The 14,587-nt window shown below is 36.7% G+C and overlaps 1 protein-coding gene across 12 annotated transcripts in view; it reads right to left on the bottom strand.

Moving 5' to 3' along the window:
• Positions 1 to 13,005, bottom strand: part of LOC6036248 (cAMP-dependent protein kinase type II regulatory subunit) — an 80,502-nt gene extending 67,497 nt beyond the window's left edge. The window contains exons 1-3 of one of the 12 annotated variants that reach the window (XM_038258655.1): positions 12,868 to 13,005; positions 11,648 to 11,830; positions 11,266 to 11,538 (exon numbers count right to left, since the gene is read on the bottom strand). The gene's annotated coding sequence lies outside the window, so the exon portion shown is untranslated. Of the gene's footprint in view, positions 1 to 11,265; positions 11,539 to 11,647; positions 11,831 to 12,809 lie in introns of all 12 variants that reach the window. The other 11 variants (XM_038258654.1, XM_038258663.1, XM_038258659.1 and 8 more) reach the window with 11 other exon arrangements.
• Between the last annotated feature and the right edge of the window lie 1,582 nt (positions 13,006 to 14,587).

The raw sequence follows: 14,587 nt of genomic DNA, 5'->3' as shown, positions 1-14,587 counted from the left end.
GTGGAAGTTGTGACGGGTCTCGCAGTTCACAGATTACGGACCTACTGCATGAAATCTTACATGCAATCAAGCGTACAGCAAAGTGAGATGTATTCACCTGTCTGTGACACTAGCTCGGGTGGATCCAGGCTCTGATTGGAGCACATCAATCAACGTTTCATCTGCTGTTGAAATTGAAGCGAACAATTTTACAGACGGAGAAAAATACAGTCAGTTGAAGCCAAACGCGTTCACTGGGTAACCGGTCCGCTCGGAACCCTCCGAAAATGACGTTATTGGACAATTTTCCCTTGTTTCGGTAAATTTCCTCGTCAAGTATCCCTTGAGAGACGTCCGTCCTCCAAGAGAGGGACAATGATGATGTTGATGGTGATTGTACCTTTCCCCCGAAAACGACGAAGGATATTTCGACTACAACTACGAGAGAGAGGAAAATTTGCACAAGAGGATCCTCGGCTCGACCTTGCCATGTGAACCCGAGCGCCCTCAAATCCTCTTATCAAATTGTCCATAACCCGAACGATAAAGTTTTTTGATTGATTCGATGTTTGATGCGGAATTCCGAGAAGAGAGCCCCCTCTTCACCAGGATGGCTCCAATTTAGCATTCTTGGAACCGTGTCGGACGGACCGAGGTGCAGAACCCAAATCCAAAGCCCGGTCAGGTGTGCCGGATCCGTTTTCAGGGTAGAGATGCAACATGCTAGAGAATGCGGGATTGGTGAAATTTTAGTAGAATCCCTTCAACCGCAGCCCTTTGCTTTTTGTGACACGATCTTTAAATTTTGTTTGCTCTAAATTTTTTCATCAAATTAGAGTTACTATTAACAAAACATGTTACTAGTAAAAATAAAACATTTTCTTTAAAAGTACTATTTTCTGTTGCTTACACTTTAAGCACATCTTCCCCGACCAAAATGTTCACTCGAGTGTTCGTATACCTTAACTCTCCTCCCCCCACTTCTACATTTCCACCGGGTTTCCTCTTCCGGTGGCCAATTTTTCTTATTACCCTGTGTGCTGCTCGTCGTCCAAGCAGGCAGGCGGCTCGATTGGTTGAATGTGTTTGTGCACTTTCATCGGGCACTGTGAGCGCGCGGGACGGGTAAAAGCTTTTCCCCTTTTTCCACAAACCGCCCACGCCTCCCACTTCTGTTTTTTCCCCTAAAACACTGCTGGACGTGTTTTTGCTGCTCCCTTGAGACACTTTAACCTCCACTGCCTGCAGTGCCAGGTCGTCGAGATGTGGTGGCGACAAAGTTCCTTTGGCCCCCATATAAGTTTTTTTTTTTTGGGTTTTTGCCTTCCTCACCTTACTGAGGAAAGGCTATAAAATCACTCGAAAAATGAACTTATTAATTTGACCTCGTAGACCCACCTTCACGTATACATATCGACTCAGAATCATGTTCTGAGCAAATGTCTGTGTGGATGTGTGTAGGTGGGTGGACAAAAAAATGTCACTCGATTATCTCCGGACTGGATGAACGGATTTTGACCGTATTAGTCGCATTCGATCCGTCTTGAGGTCCCATAGGTCTCTATTTAAAATCAGCAAGTTTAGTTAAGTACTTCAAAAGTTATGCTAAAAAAACAATTTTGGCGTAAGTCCGGAAGATTGTAAAAAGGGTGGTTTTTGCAAGAAAACCTATCATTTTATACATTTTTAGAAAGGTATTAAAAAGATCTTTCAAATGAGCCTAGAACATCAAGAATCTGACAACACTATCAAAAGTTATTAGCACTTCAGTGTTATTTCTACACTTTTTGGAGGCCGGATCTCAGATATTTCAATTAAAATGATGTCCGGGTTCATCATGCGACCTGTCGTTAGTTAGATAATCGAAATACCTTTAAAATGAGCCTAAAACATCGAGGATCTGACAACACTATCAAAAGTTATTAGCACTTAAGTGTTATTTATACACTTTTTGGAAGCCGGATCTCAGATATTTCAAAAAAAATATGTCCTGGTCCATCATGCGACCTGTCGTTAGTTAGATAATCGAATGATCTTTCAAATGAGCCTAGAACATCAAGGATCTGACAACACTATCAAAAGTTATTAGCACTTGAGTGTTATTTATACACTTTTTGGAGGCCGGATTTCAGATATTGTGGTAGAAATATTGTCTGTATCTTCCATGCAAACTATCGTTGAATATGTTTTTTATCAGACCTTGCCAATGAGCCAGATATATTGAAGGTCTGCGAACCCTATTAAAAGAAATGAGTAATAAAGTTGATTTGTTAAACATGTTAAGGGGGAATGTTGCTATTTTTACTGAATGTATTGACTTTATTAATGTGAGGAAGGCACCAACCACATAAAGGTGGATTAAGTAACGTTTTTGTTTTATGTTTTACGACGAAGCAAATCTAATCATTTCTTGTGTGTATGTTTTTTTCGGGAGAATGCAAACGCCGTAGATAAATGGAAGAAGTATTTTCTTTTCTTTTGAAAAATTTCAAGAGTTTTTTCAAGTCCCCAATATTTCCACATATTTGGAAAGAATTTGTAAACACAGAAACATAACTTTTAAAAATGTCTAGTAACGCCTACCCTGAATCTTTTCTGCCGTATCAGCAAGTGCTGCCAGAAGAAAGGGAAGAAAAAGTTAAAGTTTTCAGCGTTGATGATATAAATTCTGTAACATTCTTAATATTTTACGAATCTTTTTGCACTCTTCGGCAAAAATGTTCCCTGGAACACGAACTATGAGCTCGTGAGGTTTTTGAAAAATGCAAACATCGTCAAGGGAATCAAAACGCACCGATTTTACGGGTTAATTCTCATTCAAACTTCAAAGTCAAAGTGCCAGGTCCTGCCACAACCAATCAAGTTTATATTTGGGATTCGGGCTCAGTACACCTAGGGGATCATGCCCAGAAAAGCCCGCAAAAAAGACCCCATTTTGATACATCATAATACTGCCGCTCTAATCTAGTCCGTCCCATATGTATTTTTGTCAAAATAGAGATAAACTTGACAAAATTTTAATTTTACATGTACTTTAAGCCTATTGAATAAAAAAGTAGTGTTTGTTCTAAAAAATCCAAAATAAATATGACTTTCATGCTGTCCCATATGCAAAATAAAGGCAAGTCAGTTCCTCATATAGAAATGTATCGCAAATCGTTTAAATGACTACGAAATTATTTGAATTCAACAGAGTATGTTTTTATGAGTACGTATAACTTAAAAATATCATTAATTGTTCATTTCTGAAGAATTATTTCAAAAATTTAAAAACAAGATACTCCATCCTTTAGAGACTTTTTTCTTTTGAAATGTACAGCCACGGAAAGAAAATATAAAATACATACCGTTATGGCTAATATCTAAACCATAAAATTAGTTGTATTTTTTCTTGAATGAATAAGGTTGATCCTGGTTCTTGGAGAGACTCCACCAACGATAAGCGTAGCTTTTTAAATTATCTTCAAGGGCTTAGCAGTTGAGAATTTGCCTGGTGTCGTTGCAGATCATATTTTTCTATCCAGGAACTTTATTAAATACATTATTTAAAGCAAATAAATCTGAAATAAACATTTTTTTATTATTTGATTATAATTATTTAATTAGAAAACTACCAACACAAACCTAGAAATGACAGTTGAACCAGGTTGAAACTGTATTGTAAATGTTCAAGCCTACCTTGATATCATAACTGGCTTGCCTTTATTTATTAGCATTAGCATTAGCATTAGCAATAAAGGTCGCACAATTCCGGATGGCTGCACAACGCTTATCTTGCTGTTTAACTGTAATTAAACGTATGATAGCACTAGACTCTCATCCGGTTACAATATTCCAACACGGGAGATACCATGTTTTCCTCTTTAGATGAGCGTGTAATACTATCCAGTAAAATAAGGGGCTCCTGGCCGGTACCTTGCTAACCTCGGGGATTGGAAGGTATGTTAGTAAACATCTATCTAGAATGCGCAGAGATCTCTACGTCACCTAGTGGTATAGATGTTTGTAGGGAGGTTTTGGACTCAATGTTAGTAAATTGAACGTTTGTTTTTTTAACACCACCACCACCACCACCAAAACCATACCATCACCACAAAAAGCCATGCTAGATTTTAATACAAATACATTACAAAACGAACACAACAATAAAACCATCTTCCTGGCCCTGCTGCCCACACGATACTGACGCGCAATAATATTAATTACCACAATGACCCCCCACTGCATGCATGAACACTGAACATGAACACGAACATAGCACAAAGAGAACACCACAAAAATCCACCTTCCCATCACCACTGCTTGCACGATACTCATAACTGGCTTGCCTTTATTTATGGACAAATAAAGTCAAGTTGGTCTCTTGCTGGAAATTTCTCAAATTTACCTCCAAATTGTTATTTTTTTAATTCAATTTATGGTAGTTGCGTTTAACTGTATAAATAATTATATAGAAAAACGTTACTTAATCCACCTTTCGGTGGTTGGTGCCTTCCTCATTTTAATATAGTGAATATATTTAGTCAAAATAGTATCATTCCTCCTGATAGATGACAGATCCGAACAATATTCTTATCAACATGTCTTAGATCCGGTCTCTAAAAAGTCTATAAATATCGTTTAAGCGCTAGTCATTTTTGATAGGGCTGTCAAATCTTCAATCTCAAAGACTCGTTGGAAAGTTCTGTAAAATACCTTTCTTAAAAATGTATAACATGACTGACTTTCCAACAAAAACCACCCTTTTTACAATCTTCTGGAAAATTCACAGAACAGAATTTGCATATTTTTACTCAATGTGAGAAAATTTAAACCGTCCTTTTTTGCTCTGTTCTACTACTCAAGACTAGGTGTCGCTTTTAAATCGACTAAATTATACGCTCATTTGGTGCCTTTCATTTCACAGTGCAGCAAACGTCAGTCATGTTGAATGTTTTGAATAATTATCGCGAATGTTGTTGTTGTTGTTAATTGCTTAATTTCCGGCAGCTTTAACCACTCGGTAATTCGCTGCAAATGGGTCTAGTTAGAATTTTTTGAGAATTTTTTAACTGTTGGCACTAAGTATTTAAGCTGAACACATTATAAAATTAATGACTATGGTAAGTGTAATGAACTTTTGTTACAATATATAACTATACTTTTAAATCCTTAATTCTAGCAAGGAGGAGCTGTACCGTCCACCGTCGACTAGGAGCCGCATCGACATGCCAAAGGTGCTGTTCCGTGGCGCGCAACCGTTGGCCGGTCTAGATGTGGAGCGGGGTCGGACCGACGAAGCCGACCTGAACGCGTACGTCGAGCCGGGTGGCAAGATCCAGTTTATTTGCGACACCCGGACGTTCCGGTGACGATGCATGGAGGAAAGAAGGAGAACACTCCGCTCATTGATACCTCGGTGGCGCAGATCTTCTTGAATCTTAACTGTCGAGCAGTCAAGCGCGGGTGATTGAAAGTTGGCTGTCTGCCCCGACGCCGCAGAAACACTTGTTTAAAAATAATCAAGAGGAAATAAATACTTATTTCAGCATGAATATGGTGTTTTTCTGCATCCAAAAATCCAATAAGAAAGTTTGATAATTATAAAGTTCTAAAAGGAATGCCATCCAATAAATTTGCGTTTATTGTAATTTTACACATTTTCCGGGGTATGCTACTACGGGTTACACTCCGGCTCATTTAGGCAAAAATGGGTGAAATCGTAAAAAAAACATCACCCAAAACACACGCCCCTGGAAAATGAACAGCAACAACTTTTTGATTCCTTTGAGATCCGGCCTCGAAAAAGTGTGGAGATAATACTAAAGTGCTTATAACTTTTGACAGGATTATCAATTCTTCAATGTTTTAGGCTCATTCAAATGGTCTTTCAATTATCTAACTAACGATGGGTCGCATGATGGACCCGGACACCATTTTCATCGAAATATTTGAGATCCGGCCTACCCAAAGTGTACAAATAACACTTAAGTGCTAATAACTTTTGATAGGGTTATCAGATCTTCAATGTTTTGGGATCATTTTAAAGGTCTTTCAAATACCTTTTTAAAAATATATAGCATGGCCGGATTTCTTACAAAAACCACCCTTTTTACAATCTTCTGAACTTTAACTGAAATCGTTTTTTTAGCATAACTTTTGAAGTACTTAACTAAACTTTATGATATTCAAAAAAGACTTAGGTAACCTGAAGACGGATCTAACGACACAGATCCGGACAAAATCGGTCAAGCCAGTTCCGAGAAAAGTGAGTGAGAAAAAAAAATTCTACGTCCATCCACACGCACAGACATTTGCTCAGAATTTGATTCTGAGTCGATATGTATACGTGAAGGTAGGTCTATGAGGCCTTTTAAAAAAGTTCGATTTTCGAGTGATTTTATAGCCTTTCCTCAATAGGTGAGGAAGGCAAAAATAATTTAGAATGGGAAAAATGGTGAAACTTTTTTTGGGTTTCTCACAGCGTTATCTCAGCACTCACTTTTTACACATGGGACGGACCAGATTAGAGCGGCAGAATATATAACATTGAAATTTTTAGCAATCTGGAACTCGGTACAGGCCGAGACGCCATTTGAATTAGCTGGGGTCGGTTTTTCAAAAAAAAAATGCCAAGCTTTGAAGGCCTATACCGAGTTCCAGGTTACTCAAAACTTCAATGTTATATAAACCAAAACTTGCTCAAGGATCTGACCTTAAATAGCTTGAGCCGTCAAAATGCCTCAAAAATTGTCATTTTTCAAAAAAAGTTCTTTTGACGGGTTTAATCCTATTTTTTACGTCCTAGTGACCACATTTTTGAAAATGTTATGATTTCACGAAATTTTAATTAAATAGTAAATTAAATTATGGAAAACACATAAATATAAGGATGGCTCGAGGCAATCGATTTTTCAGAACAAGTTTTTTCGGTTGCTTTCAGGCCCCTCAACAACTCCTATAAATTTGGAAAAAAAACTCTCTTTTTTACATTTTGATTTTGATCAACAACAACAACAGCGTTAAAATTGAGAAAATTCTCCAAAACTTTCCCGAAGAAAGCATTGCGCTATCTTGCTCCTGTCAAAAGACGCAGCGTGCTCAAAACTGGTCTAAAACTTGACTTCCGAGCAAAAAACACGTTTTAGACCAGTTTTAAGGACGCTGTATCTTTTGACTGCAAGATAGCACAATACATTCTTCAGAAAAGTTTTAGAGAATTTTCTTAATTTTAACGGAAATTAATAAAGAAAAAAGTCAAAATGTAAAAAAGAGAGTTTTTCCATACTAATTTCCATACAAAATTGAAATGCAATGCGCAAAGTGTGGACGCCACGGCTTGTCTAAAGGTTATTTTTATAAAACTTGTATGAACCTCGGTAATTCTTTCTGGAGCTTGTTGGGGGGACTGTCCCGAGTCAGGGAAACTGTTTTTCAAAAAAATCTATCGGTAAAAATTGATTTTATCTCATTTTGAAGTTTTTATACTATTTATTTGAGCTAAAATCATGAAAAAGTATTAAACAAATTGATGAAAATATGATGTTTTTTCATTTCCTTTCTTCAAAACTTCGGTTTTGAGTACCCTAAACATGTCTTCAATATCCTACATCATGGATAAATGTTAATCTTGGTCGTGTGGTTCAATAATAGCTGCAAAATATGTTTTTTCCTATTTTTTATAATTCTTCTTGAAAAATCAACTTTATTCGTGTTTATCAAAACTGTTTACCTGTATTTTTTTTAGCAAATTACATCCAGAATAAATTTGCACAATACACATGTTATTACATCAAATCTCTGAAAAGTTACAACCTGTTACAACAATTTTAGTGTTGAGAAATTGCAAATTTTAAAATTCTGTATAATTATTTATTCCATTTTCTTCCTACTACTACTTAAAGTAATTACAGGATGACAAATCAAAAATCCTGAGTTGGATTTAAATCTTATTTTATTTGTAGAAAAAAATACGTTAAAAAATTATTGAACATCTTACAAAATTCTGCTAAGCGACTTAAGTGTATTGTCGAATAAAATGTTGTATTTACGGTGTTCCAATAAAACAATTTCCTGCGCAAACGGCATGGCCAAACTCTTAAGTGCTCTGATTGACTTTAAATTTTCGGGATTCTCTACCCAAAATAGTTTTATTTTATACATAATTTTGTTCGGTTATTAGGTGGTTCCTGCCGCGTCAAGGCGGTTCAAAGATGACAATTTTGAGTATTTTTTTTAAATCATTGTCAAATGCCATTTCGACATAACTCATGCGTATTTTTCCTTGAATGCCTAATTAGTCGCTTTTATTTTACAAACCGGATGACTTTAATTGGTTGAAACAATGTCAAGTTATGGTTTTGGAAATAAGTTTTTATTGCAAAATCCTTTAAATTGCCATTTTATGGCCCACCCTAACGTGGCAGGAACCACCCTAATAACCTAACAAAAATTATTTATAAAATAAAACTATATTGGGTAGAGAATCCCGAAAATTTTAAGCCGATCCAAGCACTTAAGAGTTTGGCCATGCCGTTTACGTAGGAAATTGTTGTATTGGAACACCGTAAATACAAAATTTTTATTCGACAATACACTTGAGTCGCTTAGCAGAATTTTGTGAGATGTTCAATAATTTTTCAACGTATTTTTTCTACATATAAACTAAGATTTAAATCCAACTCAAGGCTTTTGATTTGTCATCCTGAAATTACTTTAAGTAGTAGTAGGAAGAAAATGGAATAAATATAACAGAATTTTAAAATTTGCAATTTCTCTACACTAAAATTGTTGAAACTTTTCAGAGATTTGATGTCATAACATGTTTATAGTGCAAATTTATTCTGGATGTTATTTGCCAAAAAACAGGTATACAGTTTTGATAAACACGAATAAAGTTGATGTTTCAAGAAGAATTAAAAAAAAATAGGAAAAAACATATTTTGCAGCTATTATTGAACCTGATGACCAAGATTAACATTTTTCCATGATGTAGGATATTGAAGACATGTTTAGGGAACTCGAAACAGGAGTTTTGATGAAACGAAATGAAAAAACATCATATTTTCATCAATTTATTTAATACTTTTTCATGATTTTAGCTCAAATATATAGTATAAAAACTTCAAAATGAGATAATACCAATTTTTACCGATAGATTTTTTTGAAAAACAGTTTCCCTGACTCGGGACAGTCCCCCCAACAAGCTCCAGAAAGAATTACCGAGGTTCATACAAGTTTTATAAAAATAACCTTTAGACAAGCCGTGGACGCAACCAATCGCCCCACAAATTGTAGGGGATTGTTTTCAAAAAAACATTGTTCTGGTTCGATTTGTTTATTTTTTAAATTTTCCATATAACGACGAGCCAGTCTAATAAATATATTCAAGAATATGTAGGGGAGAGTGGGGAGACTTGATCTTCTTTTATTGTATCGCACATAACTCTCTTAATTTCACGCAAAACTATAAACTTTTTGCATGAATTAAAAGCTCAAACATTCAACTATGTTTGGATGATAAGGGTATTTAATCAGATGAATTCTTCCAGTCATGCCAAGCATTTAAACAAAAAATATTTTAAACCAGCAATTTCACTTATTGCCTGAACGTTTTTGTTCAAAATATAAAAAGTTTAGTATGTAAAATATTTTGAAACTTAAAATATTCTCTTTTAGACCAAAGTTGAACATATTTACAAAAGCTGGTAATTTGTGTTCAGCAAATATTTCAAAAATGATTCAAACTGCATTAAGTCTTCTACAACTACACTAAAACCCCGGTTTACGCTCAGGCGTTACGCTTTGTATTTCGTCGATTTCTCTGGAACGACGCAATATTTTTGCAAACTTTTTAAAGCGATTTATACGTCTTGTGCAGATCTACAAATTGCTGTCAAAAGAATGTAAAAACATTACACTGTTTTCGAGAAATCAACCAAACAAAAAGCGTAACGCCTGCGCGTAAACGGGGGTTTTAGTGTATACTAAAGGAAATCGTGTACGAAATTCCAAACCAATTAGTTAAGCTCAAGGCTGATTCCAGTGACTGTAAAAATGCAGGGATCAAGTCTCCCTAATTGCGCTTTTTTTAAACAATTGGTTGTAAAAATAGTATGGCAATGAATTCAACGTCAAATGCGTGAGGATTTTGTAGTTGATAAGTTTACCAAACAATTCATGCATAAACAATATTTTCTTGAATAAATTTTAAGTGTTTTCTATACATATCAAAAAACAAAGAATAAAAATCTCTTGGAGGTTTTTTGCATCACTTTGTTTGTTTTCCACAATGAGTTTGAATCAATTTCGCACAACTTCCTAGAAAAAAAAGTTTTTTTTACCCACATCGTCGCCGTCGTGCTAACTTGTCGTACGTGCATTTTGGGCCAAACTATGATGTGAGTTAAGAACGCCATGTTGTGCAGCTCACAATGCCTCACCTTTTGACCTTCACAGATCCCAATCCTGAGATATTTAATTTAAACCGAAAAAACTCCGTGCATTGTTGTCATTTTTCATATGAAGAAAGTTTCAATCTTGTCGTGCTATCTTGACACAACCTGACAATGGATGTAACTGCGGCAATTGGCCAAAGGGACTACCGTGAACATTTTCACTTATAACTCGGGACTCCGACAACCAAATTCAACCAAACTTCTGGGCAATGCACAGAATGGTCAACCATACAAAACGTATTTGTTATTGTTGGCATTGCGTGCTCTCGTTTTTGTTAATTCAAGGTCAAACAATAAAACGCGTTTTTTCGGAACGTCAAAAACCGACTTACGACAAGATAGCACGACAGCGTCGACATGCTGACGAGATACAGTCCCCGGGGATTAAGTCTCGCCACTCTCCCCTACCAAGATCAGTAATCTTTTGACATTTTCTAGAGAAAATACTTTGAATCTGGAATTTAACGTCAAAGTGAAGATAGCTAAGTGAGTAAACAAGGCTAATTTTCTAACTTTTCCCTTTGAAAGATCGTATCATTTTTATAAAACTTTATCTTCCTGGTACAAGAATCTAACTCACGGTCTCTGGATCCTACAGGATTCCCAGTGAGCAGATCAAATCTAGATTTTTTTTAAAGGTCCAATAAATTAAATTTCCAGTCAGGGGTGATAAAAAAATCCAAAAAGCAAAAACTGAAAATTTGTTTTATTGAACCTTTTCAAAAAAAAAAACTCCAGATATCATTTTTTACTCTTTGAAGGGAACATTTAAGACACATTCAGCAAAAATTCTACAAAATATCGCTGAACACAGAAACGGAAGGAATTCGAAGTAAATCGTAAAAATTACCTTATTTTCGAAGTAGTCACGTTTTCAGCACAGGATTTTCCGCTCTAAGTTTCAGCTGGTCACCACCGAGAAACAACAACAATAACTCCAACCTTCACTACGGTGTGACAGCGCAGTGACGTGCAAACACACACACACACACACTCACAACTTGGATGCACGCACGCACGTTCACACACAGACACAGACGGCGCGACGCTCTAGTGCTGCTGCTGGGGCTGGCGGACTGTGTCTCGTGTCTCCTTCTTTGGCCAGAGGCTTCTCCGCGAGACTCTTGAGAAAGAGGCGAAAACGAAAAAATGAAGAAAAAAAAACGCTGGAAAGCTTCGTCACTCTCTTCGGGCCCGAACACCGAAAACCTGTCAGAGGACGGGTTTTTCACCTTTTCTTCTTTGCTCTTCTTTTCTTCACCTGTTTTCTTTGGCTTTGCACCCTCTTCTTCACCTTTCACTCTGCTCTTATGCACTTCTTCTCTGACCGGACGAAACGATCTTTTGGTCGTCGCCTACTCGACCGAAAACGCGCTCTGATTAATCTTTGACTTTTTATGAATCAATTTGATCAACTATGAACATAAATATTTTTTATTTGGAAATTTTCCTTTTAATTTTTTGACAAATGTGCAACTTGTTATCGCGCGATTTCACCACACGTGCAGTTTTCACCACGGACGGAGAAAAACTGCTCCCGAAGTGAGAATCGAACCTCCGGTCACTGATCGGAAACGAGCAAAAAAATAATACACAGCTCTATCCTAGAGAAGTACACACAGATAAAAACCTCCCTTCTTCATGCAAGAAATGCCAAATGTTACAGGCGATTCAAAAGAACAAAAACACAACAGAATGATTCTTGCTCTTTGGCACTTGCTCACGCTCTCATTCTCCAGAATCGATTTTTCCTTCCCTTTTTTCACAAGGATAGCTTGGACGAGTTTTCCACGCTCTTGACTCCTTGATTTTCTCCCACCCACCCGTCCCAGCACGTGAGTTTCCAACCCATGCACGCACCCCCGCACACTCACACTAGCACGGCCTACTACGCTCTCTTTTTCTCTCTGGAGCGATTTTCTCAATGCGAAAATCCTCTCCCTCGCGAAAGGAAACTCCTCCACAATCAAGTGTTTGCGTATGTGTGCACGCGCGAACATGTATGTGTGCTGATTGAATAACTCCCGGATGATTATAACTTTTGACAGCCAGGCAGGATTTATTCACCACAGCACACTATCCACACGCACTCTCGGGAGCTCACCACGGGGTTTTAGACATCAAACTTTACACACCTCCCTGCCCTCCGAGGAGCCCCTTAATTAGCTTGTACTTAAATACCTGTGCACGCACAAACACACACAAACGCGCGCACACCTGTGGGGGGGAATCGATCCACGCAAGGACGACTTGATTCAGAGTTTTAACGCAAAATCTGTCGAAAAAGGTTCGTAATAACGTCCGATCTAGAAGGCAGCACTGCCGTACACACTTGTTCCAATGTTTGGATAGTGACGGTAGATTGTCACACGACTTAAAAACCGATTGTTTTACCTTTTTCAACAGATTTTCAAAACAACTTTCTTCAAATTTCCATATTGAAATATCCAACCTTCAAAACTACAATATTTACAAAGGCTCAAACAGGAGCAAAACGAAACTCGATATTGTGCTTCTCCACAAAAGTCGACGGCGCGAAGTAACACGCGATACACGACCTGCGGCTTTCACGTCACTTCTAACAGTGAGCTCGGCGAGCTCCGTCTGTCCGGTTGTAGGCCTCCGATGGAGAGAGAGAGCGCGCGAGCGCTGGTGAGCAGATATCAAAACGTGTGTGCAATCAACTCTCTTACGTACACTGCTATGCTAAGTGGAGAGTTTGGGAGAGAGTTGATACTGTTGTCCAGAAATTTTGAATGGATTTGAACAATTTTCATGAACTTCATAAAAATATAAAAAAGTAGAACATTCAATTAGTTTTCCATTTCACAAATTATCTTGTTTTTAGAAAGATCTTTAAAACAATTCGAATTGCAACAAAACCTTTTCCAGCCCCAAAATACCTCCCACGACGGTACTCCCGCCAACACCAGCGCACGCAAAGTATCGTTTCCGAAAAAGAATGCAGCAAAAATCATTCACAGAGTGAAACCGTGTGTGAAACGCGCGAGAGTATCACGTGAGAAAGAGTCCAGGCTAACCACACACGCAAACATAATGCAACGCGCACACTACGAGGGGGTGCATCGCGAGTATGATTACGAGTATGGCGAATTTTCGCACACTCATACAGATGAGAAGAGAGTAGGCGAGCGAGAGCGAAAGAGAGAGAGAGTTTATAAACTTTCCCTTATCAGTAGGCTGTGTGTGATGATGAAGGAACAGGTGAACAGAGCGGTGTTTGAGCACAGAGTACACACAAGAACGCACGCACACAAACACACGTGTTCAATGTTAGTTTTTATTGCATGCAATGTAGAGTGCAAGTTGGATGGGAGTTTGTAAAGGAGAGTGAGGAGTTAAAATTTCTATTAAAAACAAATTTCGAATAACAAATAAGGCTGGTACAAATATTTTTAAAAGTTTTGTCACCCCCCCCCCCCCTTCAAAATTAGCCCAAAAAATCAGGGGGCAAAAAAAAATATTTTTACAATAAACATCAAAATTTAAATGAAAATTCAAGTGCAACCAGCTAAAGTCAAATTAAAATACATTCTCCTGCGTTTAAAATCATTTTTAGCATGTTTGGGTTTATTAAAAAAATCTTAAGATTTTTTGAAAATTTTCGATGCAAAATCTTTTTCTTCGATACAATTTTTGTTTTCATGAAATCTTAGATTTTTTGAAAACTAATGATTGCAAAACAACTGAACTAGTGTAAAATGCATTTTAAAACACTTTTTTCATTTAAATGTGAAGATTATGGCTTGTTATTTAATTTTTTTTTTTTTGCCCCCCCTTGACCTCGGCCAGGGCCGAGGGACAAAACTTTTTTAAATATTTGCATCGGCCTAACAAATAACAAATACAAAATAACAAATAACAAATAACAAATAACAAATAACAAATAACAAATAACAAATAACAAATAACAAATAACAAATAACAAATAACAAATAACAAATAACAAATAACAAATAACAAATAACAAATAACAAATAACAAATAACAAATAACAAATAACAAATAACAAATAACAAATAACAAATAACAAATAACAAATAACAAATAACAAATAACAAATAACAAATAACAAATAACAAATAACAAATAACAAATAACAAATAACAAATAACAAATAACAAATAACAAATAACAAATAACAAATAACA

The sequence above is a fragment of the Culex quinquefasciatus genome, chromosome 3 (genome assembly GCF_015732765.1).
Source record: "Culex quinquefasciatus strain JHB chromosome 3, VPISU_Cqui_1.0_pri_paternal, whole genome shotgun sequence".
Classification (NCBI taxonomy): Eukaryota; Metazoa; Arthropoda; class Insecta; order Diptera; family Culicidae; genus Culex; species Culex quinquefasciatus.
Note: the sequence above shows the minus strand (reverse complement) of the source record. Positions and strands in the feature narration are given on the sequence as shown.